This window comes from Carcharhinus amblyrhynchos, unplaced genomic scaffold (genome assembly GCF_965287045.1).
Source record: "Carcharhinus amblyrhynchos unplaced genomic scaffold, sCarAmb.v2.hapA scaffold_82, whole genome shotgun sequence".
Classification (NCBI taxonomy): domain Eukaryota; kingdom Metazoa; phylum Chordata; class Chondrichthyes; order Carcharhiniformes; family Carcharhinidae; genus Carcharhinus; species Carcharhinus amblyrhynchos.
The window spans coordinates 97369-116969 of NW_027649822.1; the positions used below are offsets into that span (position 1 = coordinate 97369).

Genomic DNA, 19601 nt, shown 5'->3' on the forward strand with positions numbered 1-19601 from the left:
GAGATCCCTCATCTCGGTGCAAAACGGTTGTCCTTTTATTCTGAGGCTGTGCCCTCGGATCATAGTCTCTCCTACAAATGGAAGCATCTTCCTCAATTCCATTCTATCCAGGTCTTTCAGTATTCTGTAAGTTTCAATGAGGACCCCCTCATCTTTCTAAACTCCGAGTACAGACCCAGAGTCCTCAAACATTCCTCCAATCTCCAGCTTTTCATTCCCGGGATCATTCTTGTGAATCTCTTCTGGACCTTCTCCAGGACCAGCACATTTATTCTTTAATACAGGCCCAAATTTGCTCACAATAATCCAAAGGTACTCTGACCAGAGCCTTATAAAGCTTCAGCAGTACAACCCTAGTTTTGGTGGCACAAATTATTCTAATTTCTAAATGTGGCAAAGACCTTGAAGTTTACACATTTAACTCAGCTGATAAAGTCATTTATTACAAGTCAATGTCCCAGATTGGTCTGTCATGGTTAACCTAACAACAGGAGATTCAGATGCAGCTTCCAGTCGCTTTCTCATCTGCTGGGATTTTAACTGATTTATCTTTTGATTCGATTTATTATTGTCACATATATTAACATTCATTGTAAAGTATTGTTTCTTACGCACTAGACAAGCAGAGCATGCCATTCATAGAGAAGGAAAGAGTGCAAAATGTAGAGTTACAGTCACAGTTCGGGTGTAGCAATGCACTCCGGTGTACTATTGCAAGATAGATCCATTCAAAAAGTTGACTTCAGCTGGGAAGAAGCTGTTCCTGAATCGGTTGTAACGGAACCTCAGACGCAGAGGCTGAGCCGCGCCAAACTGTGAGACAATCAGAAAGAATGTTTTCTATGGTGCATTTGTAAAAGTTGCTGAGAGTCCTCGTGGCTGTGCCAAATTTCCTTAGTCTGTCTGTGATCGCCTTGGACAAATATGAAATTGGAGAGATGATAATGTTTGAATTGTAACATCTAATGGTGTAAAGTATCTGGGAGCAGAGTGGATTTGATAAAGGCTGGAATACAGACTGGGGGAATGAGCGGGAAGATGTTGTGCTGAATGAATGGTTCTTGGTGTAGGAGAGGGATGGATGGAGGGAAGGAAGGAGGGTGAGATGGACAGAGGGAGGGTGAGGGGGACAGAAGTAGGGAGGGTGAAGTTGACCTGGGGGGGAGGCAGGGGGCACGGAGGGAGGATGTTGAATTTGAGAAGCTGCAGTTTACATTTGAAGAGGTTCCCAGTGCCTCTGAGCAGCTGAACTGGGGAAGCCTTTGGGCAGAGATGGTGCTGCTGCTGTTTCCCCTCCCGCCCACCAGGGGCCGCTCTAACCCTTCTGGCTGGTGCTGCTGCTCCTCCCAGTGTCACCTCCTGCCGCCTCCGGCCCAGCCGCTGCTCGTTGGCAGAACATCCGGGACCTGTGGAGGGGCGGGGCTGCTGCCATGTTGCTGTGACTTCACGGTGAGGCCCCTCACCCTCCCCCGCCGTTTGTTTTTAAATAAAAAGGAAGAAGTGAGTGTTGAGCAATGGGGAAGGTGAGAGAAATTCCAAGCCGGAAACCCCGCCAGGAACCGAATCAAAATTAAATCAAATCCATATTTATATCCAGAGGCCGGGGCGGGACCGTGCCTGCGCGCTGTGTTCTCCCAGACTGCACCGCGCGGATCAGGATTTAAAAAAATAAAAAAACAAGAAGCGACCTTCCCGAATCGAGCAGGAACAGAAATTCTGCCGGGAGCGGATTAAGAATAAAAAACCATCAACATTTAAAAGAAGATTAATATCTACCTGCCGGTGCGCATGTGCGGGAGGGGAATTCTCCCAGAGGGCCGCGTGCGGACCGCCGCATTGAAACCCCTGGCAACGGCAAGATGGCGGCCGGCCGTCTCCCCTGGCAATGGCAAGATGGCGGAGGGCCGTCTCCCCTGGCAACACTTTTATAAATCCAAATGTTTATCCAATCCCATTAAACTGTCCATTTAACATTGACCCATCGCCAAATGTGAACAAACCAACAGAGACACAAACCAGAGGCAGAGACGCTGCAAATGTCCCAATGTGTTAGAGATGAATATAAAATGTGGTAAACATAAAATTATGACTGAAGAAATAGAACTAGGATCTTGTAACTGTACAACAGCAAACAGACATAGTTTAAACAACACAGGATGGGGAAAGGATGAAGGGGAATGAATGTTATCTCATAAGAACAAACTAAGCAGGACAGAAACCTACGATTCGGCATATTGCCAACCCGCATTATGGAAACAACTGTGGTTTTAATCACTAATACAGGGTATGAAAGTTGCTGAAGCTAGACAGAACTATAGTCAAGGACAGTGAAGAAAACTGCCTATTGTGTAGGGATAACACCAGACGTGCAGTGTGAAGTAAAACATGTACATCACATCTTGTAGGAATGTAAAATGTCCAAATTGTGAAACAAATGGTAAGCAAGATGTGTTGTTACTGCAACTGAGTATACCTTCTAACTACAGGGGAATAAAAGGTCACTGAGATAGTAGGGACATCAGCAATTAAGTTAGCAGAAGACTTGATACAGCCGGTCTGAACTGGACTTGTTAACAGTTCTCCGGGGAACATTGATAAGACGGATGAATCTCATAAGAACGAATCAAGTAAGGATATTGAAACAACTCTACAATATGCACTCTTGCAATAACAGAAGAAGATGGTTAGAGGGGAGCAGAGGGGCTTGGGACATGAGCCAACATACAGCACAACCTGTAACTAGGGGTACCTTAAGCCAATAGGGGAATGACAACACATAAATGAGACAGGGGAGAACAATGTATTGTGTAATTGATTAACATGCTTGTAGAAATAGTATAAAAAGCCTGCTTAAACTCAATGTAAGGTGTGCCTATCTTTTGGACACCTGGTCTTGCAAGAACGTTAAATAAAATATTTCGCTCCTTCGGAACTTGACTCGACTAAATTGTTTGACTGTGAGCTGCGTTTCTCACAAATGTTTAATTATGAAACAGTGGGACATTTACTGACATGTTCAGGTCAATCTCAGTGATGGTCAGTGACCAGGTCTACGTTAAAACAACGGGTGCAGTCCAAGGTTAAACATCATTGGAACAAAGTTCTCCTGAAATTGGACATTGCCGGTGAGTCCCAATGTGATGGAGAGATCCAAACTCAGCCCCCACACCCTGATGTGGGGAAGGGGACACCAGGCCCAGCTACAGAGTTGGATGTAAAGAACAGCGGCGTGTGTTTGATTCTGGTGATGTACACACTCCGAGCTGAGTATTGAATCATTCTGAGGCAGAGAATCATCAGATTGAGACCATATGACACATTGGGGCCTTTTCATCTCCCATAACAATCCCTCCCCCTCCCTCTGATATCATAGAATCATCAAAACCCTACAGCACAGAAAGAGGCCATTCGGCCCATCGAGTCTGCACCGACCGCAATCCCACCCAGGCCCTACCCCCTTATCCCTACACATTTACCCACTAATCCCTCTAAACTTGCACCTCTCAGGACACGAAAGGGCAATTTTTAACATGGTCAATCAATGTAACCTGCACATCTTTGGACTGTGGGAGGAAACCGAAGCACCCAGAGGAAACCCATGCAGACACAAGGAGAATGTGCAAACTCCACAGAGAGTGTGGAATATGATGTCCCTGTGTGTGAATGGGGGATCTTTGAGTGTCCACTGACTCCTGAGGGTAACAGGACAGCTCGATAAGGTGGTTTCGACCAGCAGACGGAATACTTTACTGACTAATGTGTAGAATGCAGTAAGAAGTCTCAATACAGCAGATGAAAGTCTAACAGGTTTCCCTGAGCAGGGATATTTGAATCATCGATAGTCACAGGTGAGGTGCCTGAAGATCGGAGTGACAAATGTTGTGCCTTCGTTTAAAAAGGTCTACAGGGAAAAGCTTGGGAACTACAGGCCAGTGAGCCTCACATCTGTGGTGGGTAAATTGTTGGAAGGTATTTTGAGAGGCAGGATCTACAGGCACTTAGAGGTGCAAGGACTGATTAGGGACAGTCAGCATGGCTTTGTGAGTGGAAAATCATGTCTCACAAATTTAATTCAGGTTTTTTGAAGGGGTGAACAAGAAGGTAGATGAGGGCAGGGGAGTTGATGTGGCCTACATGGACTTTAGCAAGGCCTTTGACAAGGTACCGCATGGTAGATTGTTGCATAAATTTAAATCTCACGGGATGCAGGGTGCAGTATCTAAATGGATACAAAATTGGCTTCTTGACAGAAGCCAAGTGGTTGTAGAGAGTGGTTTTTCAAACTGGAAGCCTGTAACTAGTGGTGTGCCTCAGGGATCAGTGCTGGGCCCACTGTTGTTTGTCATTTATATTAATAATTTGGATGAGAATATAGGAGGCATGGTTAGTAAGTTTGCAGATGACACTAAGATTGCTGGTGTAGTGGACAGTGAAGAAAGTTATCTCCAATTGCAATGGGATCTTAATCAATTGGGCCAGTGGGCTGATGAGTATCAGATGGAGTTTAATTTAGACAAATGGGAGATTGAACCAGGGCAGGACTTACTCAGTTAATGGTAGGGCACTGGGGAGAGTTACAGAACAGAGCGATCTAGGGCTTTATGTTCATAGCTCCTTGAACATGGAGTCATATGTGGACAGAGTGGTGAAGAAGGCATTTGGTGCGCTTGGTTTCATCGGTCAGAACATTGCATACAGGAGTTGGAATGTTTTGAAGTTGTACAAGACATTGGTAAGGCCACACTTGGAATACTGTGTGCAATTCTGGACACCCTATGATAGAAAGGATATTATTAAACTAGAAAGAGTGCAGAAAAGATTTACTGGGATGCTACCGGGACTTGATGGATTGAGATATAAGGAGAGGCTGGATAGACCAGGACTTTTTCCTGTGGAGCACAGGAGGCTTAGGGGTGATCTTATAGAGGTCTATAAAATAATGAGGGGCACAGATCAGCTCGATACTCAATATCTTTTCCCAAACGTAGGGGAGTCTAAAACTTAAGGGCAAAGGTTTAACAGGTACATGACACGCAGAGGCATTTGGGATTAAATGAATACCTTGAAGAGTATAGGAGGTGTAGGAATAGAGTAAAGAGAGAAATCAGGAGGGCAAAAAGGAGATACGAAAGGTAAAAAACAGATAAGAAACTGGGGCAATTTTTTCACACAGAGGGTGGTGAGTGTCTGGAACAAGCTGCCAGAGGTAATAGGAGAGGTGGGTACAATTTTGTCCTTTAAAAAGCATTCAGGTAGTTAAATGGACACAGAGGGATATGGGACAAATGTGGGCAATTGGGACAGCATAGGGGTTTTAAAACAAAAAGGGCAGGATGGACAAGTTGGGCCGAAGGGTGTGCTTTCATGCTGTGAATCTCTATGATTCTACGATTTGGCAGCAATAGCCACAAGCTTTCAGAGTGTTGCTCCTTCATCAGGTGAGTGGGATTTCAGTTCACAATCCAGGCATATAAAGACAAATATAAAAACATATAAAGGCACATAAAAACAGGGCAGATAAAGTGCAGACCACTGTTAGTAATCAGCTACATCAACAAACAACATCAACAATCTCCATCAACAAACAGCATCAACCAGCTCCATCAACAAACAGCATCAACCAGCTCCATCAACAAACAGCATCAACCAGCTCCATCAACAGACAGCATCAACCAGCTCCATCAGCAAACAACATCAAACAGCTCCATCAACAAACAGCATCAACCAGCTCCATCAGAAAACAGCATCAACCAGCCCCATCAGCCAACAACATCAACCAGCTCCATCAACAAACAGCATCAACCAGCTCCATCAACAAACAGCATCAACCAGCTCCATCAACAAACAGCATCAACCAGCTCCATCAACAAACAACATCAACCAGCTCCATCAACAAACAGCATCAACCAGCTCCATCAACAAACAGCATCAACCAGCTCCATCAACAAACAGCATCAACCAGCTCCATCAACAGACAGCATCAACCAGCTCCATCGACAAACAACATCAACCAGCTCCATCAGCAAACAGCATCAACCAGCTCCATCGACACACAGCATCAACCAGCTCCATCAACAAACAGCATCAACCAGCTCCATCAACAAACAGCATCAACCAGCTCCATCAGGAAACAGCATCAACCAGCTCCATCAACACACAGCATCAACCAGCTCCATCAACAAACAGCATCAACCAGCTCCATCAACAAACAGCATCAACCAGCTCCATCAGAAAACAGCATCAACCAGCCCCATCAACAAACAGCATCAACCAGCTCCATCAACAGACAGCATCAACCAGCTCCATCGACAAACAACATCAACCAGCTCCATCAGCAAACAACATCAACCAGCTCCATCAGCAAACAACATCAACCAGCTCCATCAACAAACAGCATCAACCAGCTCCATCAACAAACAGCATCAACCAGCTCCATCAGCAAACAACATCAACCAGCTCCGTCAACAAACAGCATCAACCAGCTCCGTCAACAAACAGCATCAACCAGCTCCATCAACAAACAGCATCAACCAGCTCCATCGACAAACAACATCAACCAGCTCCATCAGCAAACAGCATCAACCAGCTCCATCGACACACAGCATCAACCAGCTCCATCAACAAACAGCATCAACCAGCTCCATCAACAAACAGCATCAACCAGCTCCATCAGGAAACAGCATCAACCAGCTCCATCAACAAACAACATCAACCAGCTCCATCAACAAACAGCATCAACCAGCTCTACCAACAAACAGCATCAACCAGCTCCATCAGCAAACAGCATCAACCAGCTCCATCAGCACACAGCAATAACCAGCTTATAAGTACAAAAGAACATCAGAAATAGGAGCAGGAGTAGGCCGTCTAGCCTTTCAAGCCTGCCTTGCCATTCAATAAGATCATGGCTGATCTGAAGTGGATCAGTTCCACTTTCCTGCCTGATCCCCGAAACCTTTAATTCCCTTTCCTATCAGAAACCTATCTACCCGTGAATTGAAATGATTGAACAATGTTGCCTCCACCACTTCAACGGGCAGAGAATTCCAGAGACTCACCACCCTCTGAATGAAGAAGTTCCTCCTCAACTCTGTTCTAAGCTGCACCCCCGCAACCCCCACCGCCCACCCCTCTCCCCATCACTGCCCCTTATTTTGAGGCTGTGCCCTCTCGTTCCGGTAAATGTAACTTGTAAAGGAAATCACTGGTTATGGTGAGCAGGTGGGTAAGTGGAGCTGAGTCCACAAAAAGTTCAGGCATGATCTTATTGAATGGCGGAGCAGGTTCGAGGGGCCAGATCGCCTTCTCCTGCTCCTAATTCTTATGTTCTTATATCCTTATATTTATGAAATGGATGTCAAGTCGCTTGTCATGCTTCTCTCAGCAAAGACCCAGTCATTCAAATATATCGCCTGAGGCTCAGTCAGGTCGTTCAATATTGGTGATCCCGTTCATTCTACATGATCGACATTGCTAACCCCTTTCCAGAATAATTTTCGATATTTGTCCGAGTTTCGGTGCTTTTCCCTGTTGTGGATCAACAGAGGAGATTATTGAGTCATTAGATGAGGGATGACAGGAGGTGATGAGCTGCTGAGGTTACAGAGATTTTGGTTGCCCTGATGCAATGAGACATGATGGAGACTGGCTACTGGGATGTCCTCCGGCTAGAACTTTCTGACTGCATGAAGATGTACTACTACAGCTTATAAATCTGTTTTGAGAGTGGGACATGACCTACACAATGATATTAATGGTCAATTATGGGACACTTGTGGAAAAGCCTGATACCGTGACTGATGCCACGTTGGACGAAATGGATGATTGGCATTTGTGGCCTTCCCTCCCACCCAATCAATGTGATGACACAACGCCTTCAAATAAGAAATAAGAGACAGACAAGAAGCAGTGATTAATGCAAATTTATTTCATGGCAGGACTGAGACAGCTGGTGTGAGGGAGTCTGCCTGATCAGAGAAATCATGAGTCACAATGTCCTGTAGCCTCGGACAGCCTCACAGCTCGGTGCATCTTGTAATTGGATGTCATCGATATACACAGCAATGGTGGCCCCAGTAACAAAGTTTGGGTTTCTCAATCATTCCCGATCCGCAGTGACCTCTGAAGCAAAAACCACCAACGGAGGCGCATCTGAAGTTATCACCTGTAATCAAGCAAGGAGCATTGATTTGGTCAATAATTCTAGGGATGGAGTGAAGGTGGTGATCTTTGAAACATCCCCACATTATACCTGTCAATATCACACTCAAGGTGAAGTACTGAGGAACACAGTGTGACATAAAATTACATTTTTGACTCATGTCCTTGTCCAGATTCACCTTAAGTGTATTCATAAAGTCATCTGAAACCCTCCTGTTGGGTAGGAGATTGAATATTCTCACCACTCTCTGGTCAAAGACATTCCTCCTAATTCCTTCACGGCACTGTGATTCCGATAGCACCTAGATTTTAACTCTAGACCACAAGTGGAAAACTTTCGCAACTTCCAGCACATGAGAATTTTCCACATCTTAGTCACAAAACAAACAATTAGTGTTGAAACCGAATACAATTCACCACGGTGATTTTTGATGAGAATTGTCACATTAATTCACTCGTTCCCCGACCTGGCAAATACCTGGCAAATACCAGGGCAGGTGGCCAGAAGCCTCCTGCTTTATCACATAACTTCAGAACAAATCAAACGGGGACAGGCTGAAGGGGTTTTAGGGAAATAATTCATTGGTCTGTTTCACTGGGGTTTTAACGCCACGGCAAATGATGCTTTGGTTCGTATGAGCTGGACTCTAATGGCCCGAATTGGAGGAGTTGAGAGAACTTGGCGAACAGTTAGACTGAATAAGATTGCAGAGATAGTGAATTGGCGAGGCCATGGTTAATTTGAAAACAAGCATGAGACTTTGAATGCTAAATAATTAAATGGACTCGAACCAAGGTAGCTCGGTGGATAAGGAGTCCCTGTGTGAACAGGACTTGGTGAGGGTAAAGACATTTCCACAGCTATTTGGAAGGTGTATCTTTACAGAGCCAGGTGTGCATTGGGATTGTGGTGTATACAGATAACCAAGGGCTGGGTTTGCATTGCAGCGGTTGATGAGATAAGACAAGAATATTATCGAGTGATGCTGTACAGCTTGTAGTAGGCAGTACCAGAGGTATGCGATTGTATTTGCATGTTGGAATTCATAACACACCTATGCTACGGAGAGTTTGCTCCAGCACTTACCTTCAATTTGAACCCCATCGTCTCTCTTATTCAGGACGTTGCTGTGGGCCAGTGACGTGACACCAAGCACCAAGAGCAGTGTTTTCATCATCTTCGGTTCAGTTTGTCACCTTACTTTGCAAGCGGACTGGAGTTATATCACTTCAGAAAGCATTATCTAGTTAAAGATCATACACCCCCTCTGCGGATTGGCTAGAACTTGGGCGTATTATATTGTCAGTTCAGTAACTGACAGCGATAATCAGTCCAATCATTGACTCAATATTTCTCCAAGGAAAGCGTTTGATTAATAACCAAAGCAAAACCTGAGGGAATAGAGCTGATTTATAGAAACAAAGTGCTTTGATTAAATTGACTCCTTTCAGCAGAACAAGAGGTCATTGGAGAACAGTATTTCCAAATTTTCATGAAAAACACAATCCAAATGTACCCAAACATCCTCCACCCACGGCGCACACTCCCCACCCAGCTCCCCAATGGCCCGACACAATTTCATTGTCTATATGTTGATGCTTTTCATATTTTGATTTTTTTAAATAATGAATGTGTTTCCACCACCCTTTAAGAGAACGCAGTGTAGATCATTGATGCATCAAAATAAATTATCTACAACTTTGATATGGCCCTGATCTCCCAACAGCAACCTTTGAAATATTCCATCTCCATCCATTGATGAAGAGTTTGGAACAATTCCTTTGCACCCTGAAGCCAATGGCTCAGAAGACGGCACACAAAACTAACAAAGCTCATCAGGACTTGCTGTTGCCAAGATATTTCGGCGCACACACTGTCGCGTTACCTATGCTACGATATTGACTACAAATCAAGGTCATTTCATTGGATACAGGGACCTTCCAATCATCGATTTGATGGTAACAGCACGATAGTAATACAAATCTTTACCATTTCTACATTGGATCTAAAGCCCATTGAACATCATGGAATCACAGAATGACTTCAAAGACATATAGCAACGGCTCATCAAAGTTGGCCTTGTAAGTGGCTTTCACGTCCAAAGAACTTATAATAATGAGATGTGGAAGGTGCCTGAATATTGGGTCGCAGTTTTGGGGGTCAGACTGCATTCCACGTGAATACAACAATTCCATTCTTGCTATTTGTGTTACAACATGTTTTGCTCGTTTTGAGCTGTTATATATTTACCTGCATCACGGAACTGGCCGGCCACCAGTTGCCATCCTGTCTGATGGCCGTGAACATGGTATGAGGATCTGAGAGTGATGGATAGGATCCAGCCTCATATTGACTGAATATGAAGACAATTCACAGGCCAACATTCAACAAGGTTGTGAAAAAAAATGACCTGAATACAATCAGCCAGATTGTTCCCCCTTAACCATATTTCACTTGGCTATGATAAACCTACCAAACACTGCATTAAAAATACCAATTCCTCGAGAATTGATTCTTGTTTGCAGAACACCTATTATAAAGATTCAGAGACATTTGTTTGTTTATAGTACAGACATCTGTAATTATTCATCTATTTCCTTCCGTCGCTGGGATGGAAATCATTCTATACTGTGGAAATATCACTCCATAGTCCCATTATTTCCTGCATTTGTGTATCATTACTTTTTCCAGATCTTCAATGGGTATTTTATGTTTATTTGATCTGTTTCACTGGTGAGACACACATCCGTAGCTTGTCGCTAGTTTCCTGTGAACTGAAAGGCTCACTGGGCTGTTTCCGAGAAGAATTAAATGTCAAAAAAAAACTTTGTTTAGTGTCTGGAGTGATATAGAGGCCAGTTCAGGGAGACTATAACTGCACTGTATCCTCTGCTCCTGGTTTTATATTTCCCATGAATGGTTTTCCCATTCAACAGCAATAGTATCATTGTAATGTCACTGTGCCGATAATCCAGAGATATCAGTAAATGGTCTGGAGATGTGGGTGTAAATCTAAACGCCACATTCGAACAATCTCAATATAATTCACTCATTCTTTCTGTAATGAAAAGATGGTTCCAGAAATGGTGACTTGAAACTGGGAGGTTGTCATCAGAGCTCATTGTAATTGCAATGCCCGATAAAAAGGACATTTGCTGTGCTTATCTTATGATTCAGTTATTCTGCAACAGAAGGTGGATATTCGACCCGTGGAGGCAATGCCAGCTCTCTGTAGAATCATCCGCTCAGCCTCATTCCTCCTAACAGAAGAACATAAGAAATAGGAGCAGGAATAGGCCATCTAGCCCCTCGAGCCTGCCCCGCCATTCAATAAGATCATGGCTGATCTGTCGTGGCTCAGTTCCACATTCCCGCCCTCTCCCCATATCCCTTAATCCCCTTGCCTATCAAAAACCTATCAAACCGCGTCTTAAAAATATTTAGCGAGGCAGCCTCCACCACTTCAACGGGCAGAGAATTCCAGAGATTCAACCCTTTGAGTGAAGAAGTTCCTCCTCAACTCCGTTCCAAACCACCCCCCCTTTATCTTGAGGCTGTGCCCCCTAGTCCTACTGTCCTTTCTGAGCGGGAAGAGTCTCTCCACCTCTACCCTATCCATCCCATTCATCATCTTATACGTCTCAATGAGATCTCCCCTCATTCTTCTAAACTCTAACGAGTACAAGCCTAGTTTATTCAGCCTCTCCTCATAGTTCAACCCCCTCAACTCCGGTATCAGCCTAGTAAACCTCCTCTGCACTCCCTCCAAGGCCAAAATATCCTTGCGTAAGTGCGGCGACCAAAACTGCACACAGTACTCCAGCTGCGGCCTCACCAATGCCCTATACAGCTGCAGCAAGACCTCCCTACTTTTATATTCAATCCCCCTTGCTATGAAGGCCAGCATCCCATTCGCCTTCCTGACCACCTGCTGCACCTGCAGACTGGGTTTTTGCGACTCATGCACAAAGTAAGATTGCAGAGATAGTGAATTGGCGAGGCCATGGTTAATTTGAAAACAAGCATGAGACTGACCCACTGACTCAGCCCCGCCCCCTGCCGACTCACCCCCGCCCCCTGCCGACTCACCCCTGCCCCCTGCTGACTCACCCCTGCCCCCTGCCGACTCAGCCCCGCGCCCTGCCGACTCAGCCCCACCACCTGCTAACCCAGCCCTGCGTCCCCACTGACCCAGTTCCACCCCCTGCTGACTCAGCCCCGCCTCCCTGCTGACTCAGCCCCACCCCCTGCTGACTCAGCCCCGCCCCCTGCTGACTCAGCCCTGCCCCCTGCTGACCCAGCCCTGCCTCCCCACTGATCCAGTTCCGCCCCCTGCTGACTGAGCCCCGCCCCCTGCTGACTCAGCCCTGCCCCCTGCTGACCCAGCCCTGCCTCCCCACTGATCCAGTTCCGCCCCCTGCTGACTGAGCCCCACCCCCTGCTGACTCAGCCCCCTCCCCACTGACCCAGCTCCACCCGCTTCTGACTCAGCCCCGCCTCCCTGCTTACCCAGCCCTGCCCCCCCACTGACCCAGCCCCGCCTCCCTGCTGACCCAGCCCTGCCCCCCCACTGACCCAGACCTGTCCCCTGGCGACCCGGCCCCACAATCTCAGGTGGCAGTGTACTCAAGCAACACAGGAACTTCGGAACATGAGCTCCTCGCCAACCTGGCAAAGGTCCAACAGCAATTTTTGAAGGTTCAGGTATGCAGGAAAAGGGACAAATGTATCTTCTAAACAACTGCCCTGTACCACCCAGGCTATTGAATAGGTGGCAAGGGTGTCCATCTGGTGGAAGCGAAGGCCAAGTCGCGCTTGCTCCAATGAACCCCACAGAACTGAATTCCTTCCTGGGGTTAGTGAATGATTACAGGAGGTTTGTTCCTAATTGAACTTCTCTGCTGGGCTCTGAGTGTCCCACCATATCAAAGGTGGCCTGCGGGCTGGGAGGAGGGGGCAGGGGTAAGGCTGGAGTTGCCTCAATGCAGCTGGAGGTTAAACGGCAACTTTTGTCCCTCTAGTTCACTTTGACTCATAAGAACATAAGAACATAACAAGTAGGAGCAGGAGTAGGCCATCTAGCCCTTCGAGCCTGCCCCGCCATTCAATAAGATCATGGCTGATCTGAAGTGGCTCAGTTCCACTTTCCCGCTTTCTCCCCAAATCCCTTAATTCCCTTGCCTACCAAAAAACTTATCCACCCGTGTCTTAAATATATTTAGCGAGGCAGCCTCCACCACTTCAACGGGCAGAGAATTCCAGAGATTCACCACCCTTTGAGTGAAGAAGTTCCTCCTCAACTCCGTTCTAAACTGCACCCCCTTATCTTGAGGCTGTGCCCTCTAGTTCTGCTGTCCTTTCTGAGCGGGAAGAATCTCTCTATCTCTACCTTATCCATCCCCTTCATTATCTTATACGTCTTATATACATCATTATCTTATAAGATCCCCCCTCATCCTTCTAAACTCCAACGAGTACAGACCCAGTCTATTCAGCCTCTGTCCATAGTCCAACCCCCTCATCTCCGGTATCAGCCTAGTGAACGTCCTCTGCACTCCCTCCAAGGCCAAAATATCCTTGCGCAAGTACGGGGAGCAAAACTGCACACAGTACTCCAGATGCGGCCTCACCAGTGCCCTGTACAGTTGCAGCAAGACCTCCCTGCTTTTATATTCAATCCCCCTCGCTATAAAGACCAGCATCCCATTCGCCTTCTTGATCACCTGCTCCACCTGCAGGCTGGGTTTTTGCGACTCATGCACAAGGACCCCCAGGTCCCTCTGCACCGTAGCATGCTGCAGCTTTTCACCCTTTAAATAGTAATCCCTCCTACTATTATTCCTGCCAAAGTGGATAACCTCACACTTGCTAACATTATACTCCATCTGCCAGGTCCTCGCCCACTCGCTCAGCCTATTTAGATCCCTCTGCAGACTTTCCACACCCTCCGCACAATTTGCTTTTCCACTTTGTGTCATCAGCAAATTTCAACACCTTACACTCAGCCCCCTCCTCCAGATCATCTATATAAATGGTAAATAGCTGAGGCCCCAGCACCGATCCCTGGGGCACTCCACTAGTCACCAGCCGCCAATCAGAATAGCACCCATTGATACCAACTCTCTGCCTCCTATTAGACAACCAATCCTCTATCCACGCTAACACCTTACCCCAACTCCATGCCCCCTGACCTTCTGAAGCAACCTTTTGTGCGGCACCTTATCAAAGGCCTTCTGAAAATCGAGAAACACCACATCCACCGGTACCCCTCCGTCTACCGCACTAATCACATCCTCATAGAATTTCAATAAATTTGTCAGACACGACTTCCCCTTAACGAATCCGTGCCGCGTCTGCTCTATCAAACAATTCTTCTCAAGGTGCCTCACTATTTCTTCTTTGATGACGGATTCAAGCATTTTTCCCACAACAGACGTTAAACTAACCAGCCGATAATTCCCTGCCTTTTGCCTGCTACCTTTTTTAAACAGCGGCGTAACATTAGCCGTTTTCCAATCTTCCGGCACTTCCCCGGAATCCAGCGAAGTTTGGTAAATAATCACTAAGGCATCTACTATCACCTCTGCCATTTCCTTCAGAACCCTGGGATGCATTCCATCCGGTCCTGGGGACTTGTCCACCATCAGTCCCGCTAGTCGATCAAGCACTACCTCTCTAGTAATTGCATTCAGGCTCCTCGACTCCTACCATCCTTCTATCTTTAATACCCGGCAAACTATTCGCGTCCTCCTCCGTGAAGACCGAGGCAAAAAACTTATTTAAGGCCTCAGCCATTTCCTCATCCCCCACCACTAAATCCCCCCTCTCATCCTCTAAGGGTCCAACATTCACACTAGCCAGCCTCCTCCTCTTTATATATTCATAAAAACTCTTACTGTCCTTTTTTATATTTGGTGCTGGTTTAGCTTCATAGTCTATCCCTTCTTTCTTTATCAACTTCTTATTCAATCTTTGTTGATTTTTAAACCTCTCCCAATCTTCTACTCGCCCACTACTTTTAGCCACTCTAAACGCATCAGCTTTTATGCGACTCCAAATAGGACCTTACTTTGATGGGTTCCCTTAACCTCAATGTTTTTGCCGGTATCCATGACTGGACACATAAAGACCCAGTCCCCTGAGAATTGAAAACATAATCTTCTGTGGGTGACTCAGAGCAACCTTGAGACAATATGATACACTACTGGGACAAGGAAAGACAAATTCAGTGTTGAGTATGGCATCATCCTGTGGGTTCCACATAGTTGTCCCTCACCCAGACTGATAATGGATATTTATGCAATTACACAACAGCACCCCGAGATATCACAGCACCCCGAGATATCGCAGCACTTCGAGATTTTGCTGCACCCGGAGATTTCACAGCACCTAGAGATATTGCAGCACCCCGAGATATCGCAGCACTTTGAGATTTTGCTGCACCCGGAGATTTCACAGCACCCCGAGATTTTGCAGCACCCCGAGATTTCAGAGATGGAAACGCTCGCCTGGAGCTACATATGGTGGCCTGGGCATGACACAGACATTATTGACTAGGTTCAACAGTGTGAATTGTACCAGGAGAGTCAAAAACTGCACCTCAGCCTCCCTACATCCATGGGAGTGGTCTATTAGGCCTTGGTACGGTCCAGTTAGACTTCACTGGGCCTTTTTTGGGCTCTATGTTCCTGATTGTGGTCAAAGCATATTCCAAATGGTTGGAGATACATCAGATGTACTCCACCACTTCCCACACTACCATTGAGAACCTAGGACAAAGTTTCAGCATGCACAGGTTACCTGAAATCCTGCTCTCTGACCATTGCACTGCCTTCAGAAGCATCGAGTTTCAGGCCTTCATACTTTCCAATGGAATCAAACACAGTAGGACAGTGCCCTATTACCCATTATCAAATGGTGCAGATTTTTAATCTGTACATTAAGAAGCAACCTGTGGTGTCCATAGGGACCAAACTGGTGCAATTTCACTTCAACTACAGGCCAATCTCTCATAAAACAACAGGAATCACCCCAGTGGAAATATTAATGGGATGAAGGCTTCAAACAAGACAAACATTACATTTCCCAAACCTGACAGGGAGGGTGGATCCACAACAGAAGACCCACATGCAGAACCAGGATTCTGTGCAAACAGAAAGAGCATTTATGACCCATGATCCAGTCCACGTGAGGAACTTCAGGATGGCATCCATTGGGTCCTCAAGATTATAACAGAAAATCCAGGGCCCATGTTGTACCAACTCCAAGTGCAGGTCAAGATCATCAGGAAACACCTGAACCATCACCGGAATAGAGAGCCTGTGTCAGTACAGGTGTCAGTACCAGTCACAGCATGGCCACTGCCAACGACGAGCCACAGATGGAGATCACCCGGGGGGAATTGAAAATCAGTTGGCTCCACTCAGGCCAGCAGTTGTAGACTCAGAGCCTATTAACACTCAAGAGCAGTCGAACGGCACTCAACTGCCACTGCAAATAAATAGGTATTTGGTGATGAAAAACTGGCCTTGATAAGATTACTACACCTTGATATTATTTATTTTCATGGATATTAAAATAGTTTAAAATTCAGTGAACACACGCTGATATCTGCACTGGCTTTTTATGAGAACATGGTTAAGGTTTTCTCACTCTGCATATTCTTCCTTCATTCATTTATCTAATTCCATTTAAGGATGTCGGGGTCTGTGCTGAACCGCTGCTCAAACTATTCCCTTCCAGTTTAACGCACTGTTTGATCTAACAATTCAATCCTGATGGTACCACAAGTAACCCGCTGTGTGTTACTGAATGGGTATCTGTTTCCTAACCACACAATCCTTCAGAATATGAAAAGTACTTTCTTTCCTTTAATAGGATTTATTACCATTTTAATGAATGAAATTCACAGGATCTTACAGAGAAAGAATTATCAGTTGAAGTAAATCAACAAATGGGAGCAGCATATTAATTTAAATGCTGATTTAGTCTCAGAAATATAATCCGTTGAACTAGCTGATCAGCAGCTCAGTCCCTTCATCTCAGGTATTTTTTTAAATCCAATTCAATCAAATCAAGTCCAATTCAAAGTCTCAACAAGTTGAGACATTCCCGATCTAAGCTGACAAGACAGGGCTCTCACCTTCTGTCTTCGACTGATCTACATGATCCAAGCTGATTGGAGTAGGCATTGCATCTCCTCCAAGGCTCGATCTCATTTGCATCTTCGCCAAAAAGCCAAGATGCTGCTTTTGAAAATTGCTTCAAATGAAGCTAAAATGTAACCTAATGACTTCAGCCAAGTACAGTATGTTGATACTACACTTGATCTTAGCCAACAGGCCAAGAAGAGATCTCAAGTATTAACCTAATAATTATAGCACAGCTCCACCTGGAGCCATTGTGGATTGCTGGAAAGGAATTCAAAACTGAACACACTGAGCTCCAACTAACCTCATTATAGTGGCTTGTGAAAACTAATTCAAACTGAATCCAACAGTTACTGATTTCTGTATCAAGGATCAGTCTCAGTATGACCATCTGTTGTTAATGTCCTACTCAATTCAGACCTGTCACATTTAAACCTAAAGTGCATTATCTGACATTGTGCCCCAAGAAGCTCCTTCCACAATCTTGTCACTCTGTCTATGGAGACTCTGTGCTCCCGGTCCCTGGTTAATGTCATCACCTCTTATTCAAAATGAGACGGATAGCAGAGAATAGAAACAAGTTGAACTGTGAGGGTCCCAGTGTTGAATAAACTGTTTCTCAGTTACCGTCTCAGATCAGCATTGGATAATAGCTACAGCGGCAAAGGATGGATTCACTGCAGGGAGCTCACAGTTAGATAATAGCTACAGCTGCAAAGGATGGATTCACTGCAGGGAGTACACACTTAGATAATAGCTACAGCACAAAGGATGGATTCACTGCAGGGAGCTCACAGTTAGATAATAGCTACAACCGCAAAGGATGGATTCACTGCAGGGAGCTCACAGTTAGATAATAGCTACAAACGCAAAGGATGGATTCAGTGCAGGGAGCTCACAATTAGATAAAAGCTACAGCTGCAAAGGATGGATTCAATGCAGGGAGCTCACAGTTAGATAATAGTTACAGCTGCAAAGGATGGATTCACTGCGGGGAGCTCACAGTTAGATAATAGCTACAGCACAAAGGATGGATTCACTGCAGGGAGCTCACAGTTAGATACTAGTTACAGCTGCAAAGGATGGATTCACTGCAGGGAGCTCACAGTTAGATAATAGCTACAGCTACAAAGGATGGATTCATTGCAGGGAGCTCACAGTTAGATAATAGTTACAGCTGCAAAGGATGGATTCACTGCAGGGAGCTCACAGTTAGATACTAGCTACAGCACAAAAGATGGATTCACTGCAGGGAGCTCACAGTTAGATAATAACTACAGCACAAAGGATGAGGCTGATACCGGAGTTGAGGGGGTTGAGCTATGAGGAGAGGCTGAATAAACTAGGCTTGTACTCGCTAGAGTTTAGAAGAATGAGGGGAGATCTCATTGAGACGTATAAGATGATGAATGGGATGGATAGGATAGAGGTGGAGAGACTCTTCCCGCTGAAAAAAGACAGTAGGACTAGGGGGCACAGCCTCAAGATAAAGGGGAGGCGGTTTAGAACGGAGTTGAGGAGGAACTTCTTCACTCAAAGGGTGGTGAATCTCTGGAATTCTCTGCCCGTTGAAGTGGTGGAGGCTGCCTCGCTAAATATTTTTAAGAAGCGGGTTGATGGGTTTTTGATGAGAGAGGGGATTAAGGGTTATGGGGAGAGGGCGGGAAAGTGGAACTGAGCCACAACAGATCAGCCATGATCTTATTGAATGGCGGGGCAGGCTCGAAGGGCTAGATGGCCTACTCCTGCTCCTATTTCTTATGTTCTTATGTTCTTATGGATTCACTGCAGGGAGCTCACAGTTAGATAATAGCTACAGCACAAAGGATGGATTCACTGCAGGGAGCTCACAGTTAGATAATAGCTACAGCTGCAAAGGATGGATTCACTGCAGGCCGCTCACAGTTAGATAATAGTTACAGCCGCAAAGGATGGATTCACTGCAGGGAGATCACAGTTAGATAATAACTACAGCTGCAAAGGATGGATTCACTGCAGGGAGAGGAGGAAAGTAATCTCCCTGAGAGGGAACACATTTAAATGGAAGGAAGAAAGAGATTCTTCACAATCAATTCAGAAACTACTTCCTCAATCACATTGCATCACTGTGCATATCCTGCCTTTGTTAATTCACTGCAGCTAATTCCTGGTTATCTCAGTAGAAATCACACCGATCATCTGAGCTGGCCCTGTTTATAATACCTGTGTCTGAGTTTCACCCTCTGGTAAAAGCTGTTCTGAGATCTTTTAGAGTTTCTATTTACAGGAGACAGAAACCAATTGAACCAGTT

At 45.6% G+C, this 19601-nt stretch overlaps 1 non-coding gene across 1 annotated transcript; it reads right to left on the minus strand.

The window, feature by feature from the left end:
• Nucleotides 1-17323: 17323 nt before the first annotated feature.
• On the minus strand, nt 17324-17515 carry LOC145337935 (U2 spliceosomal RNA). The gene has a single exon (XR_013885406.1). It is a non-coding gene; the product is annotated as a U2 spliceosomal RNA (small nuclear RNA).
• Nucleotides 17516-19601: the final 2086 nt, after the last annotated feature.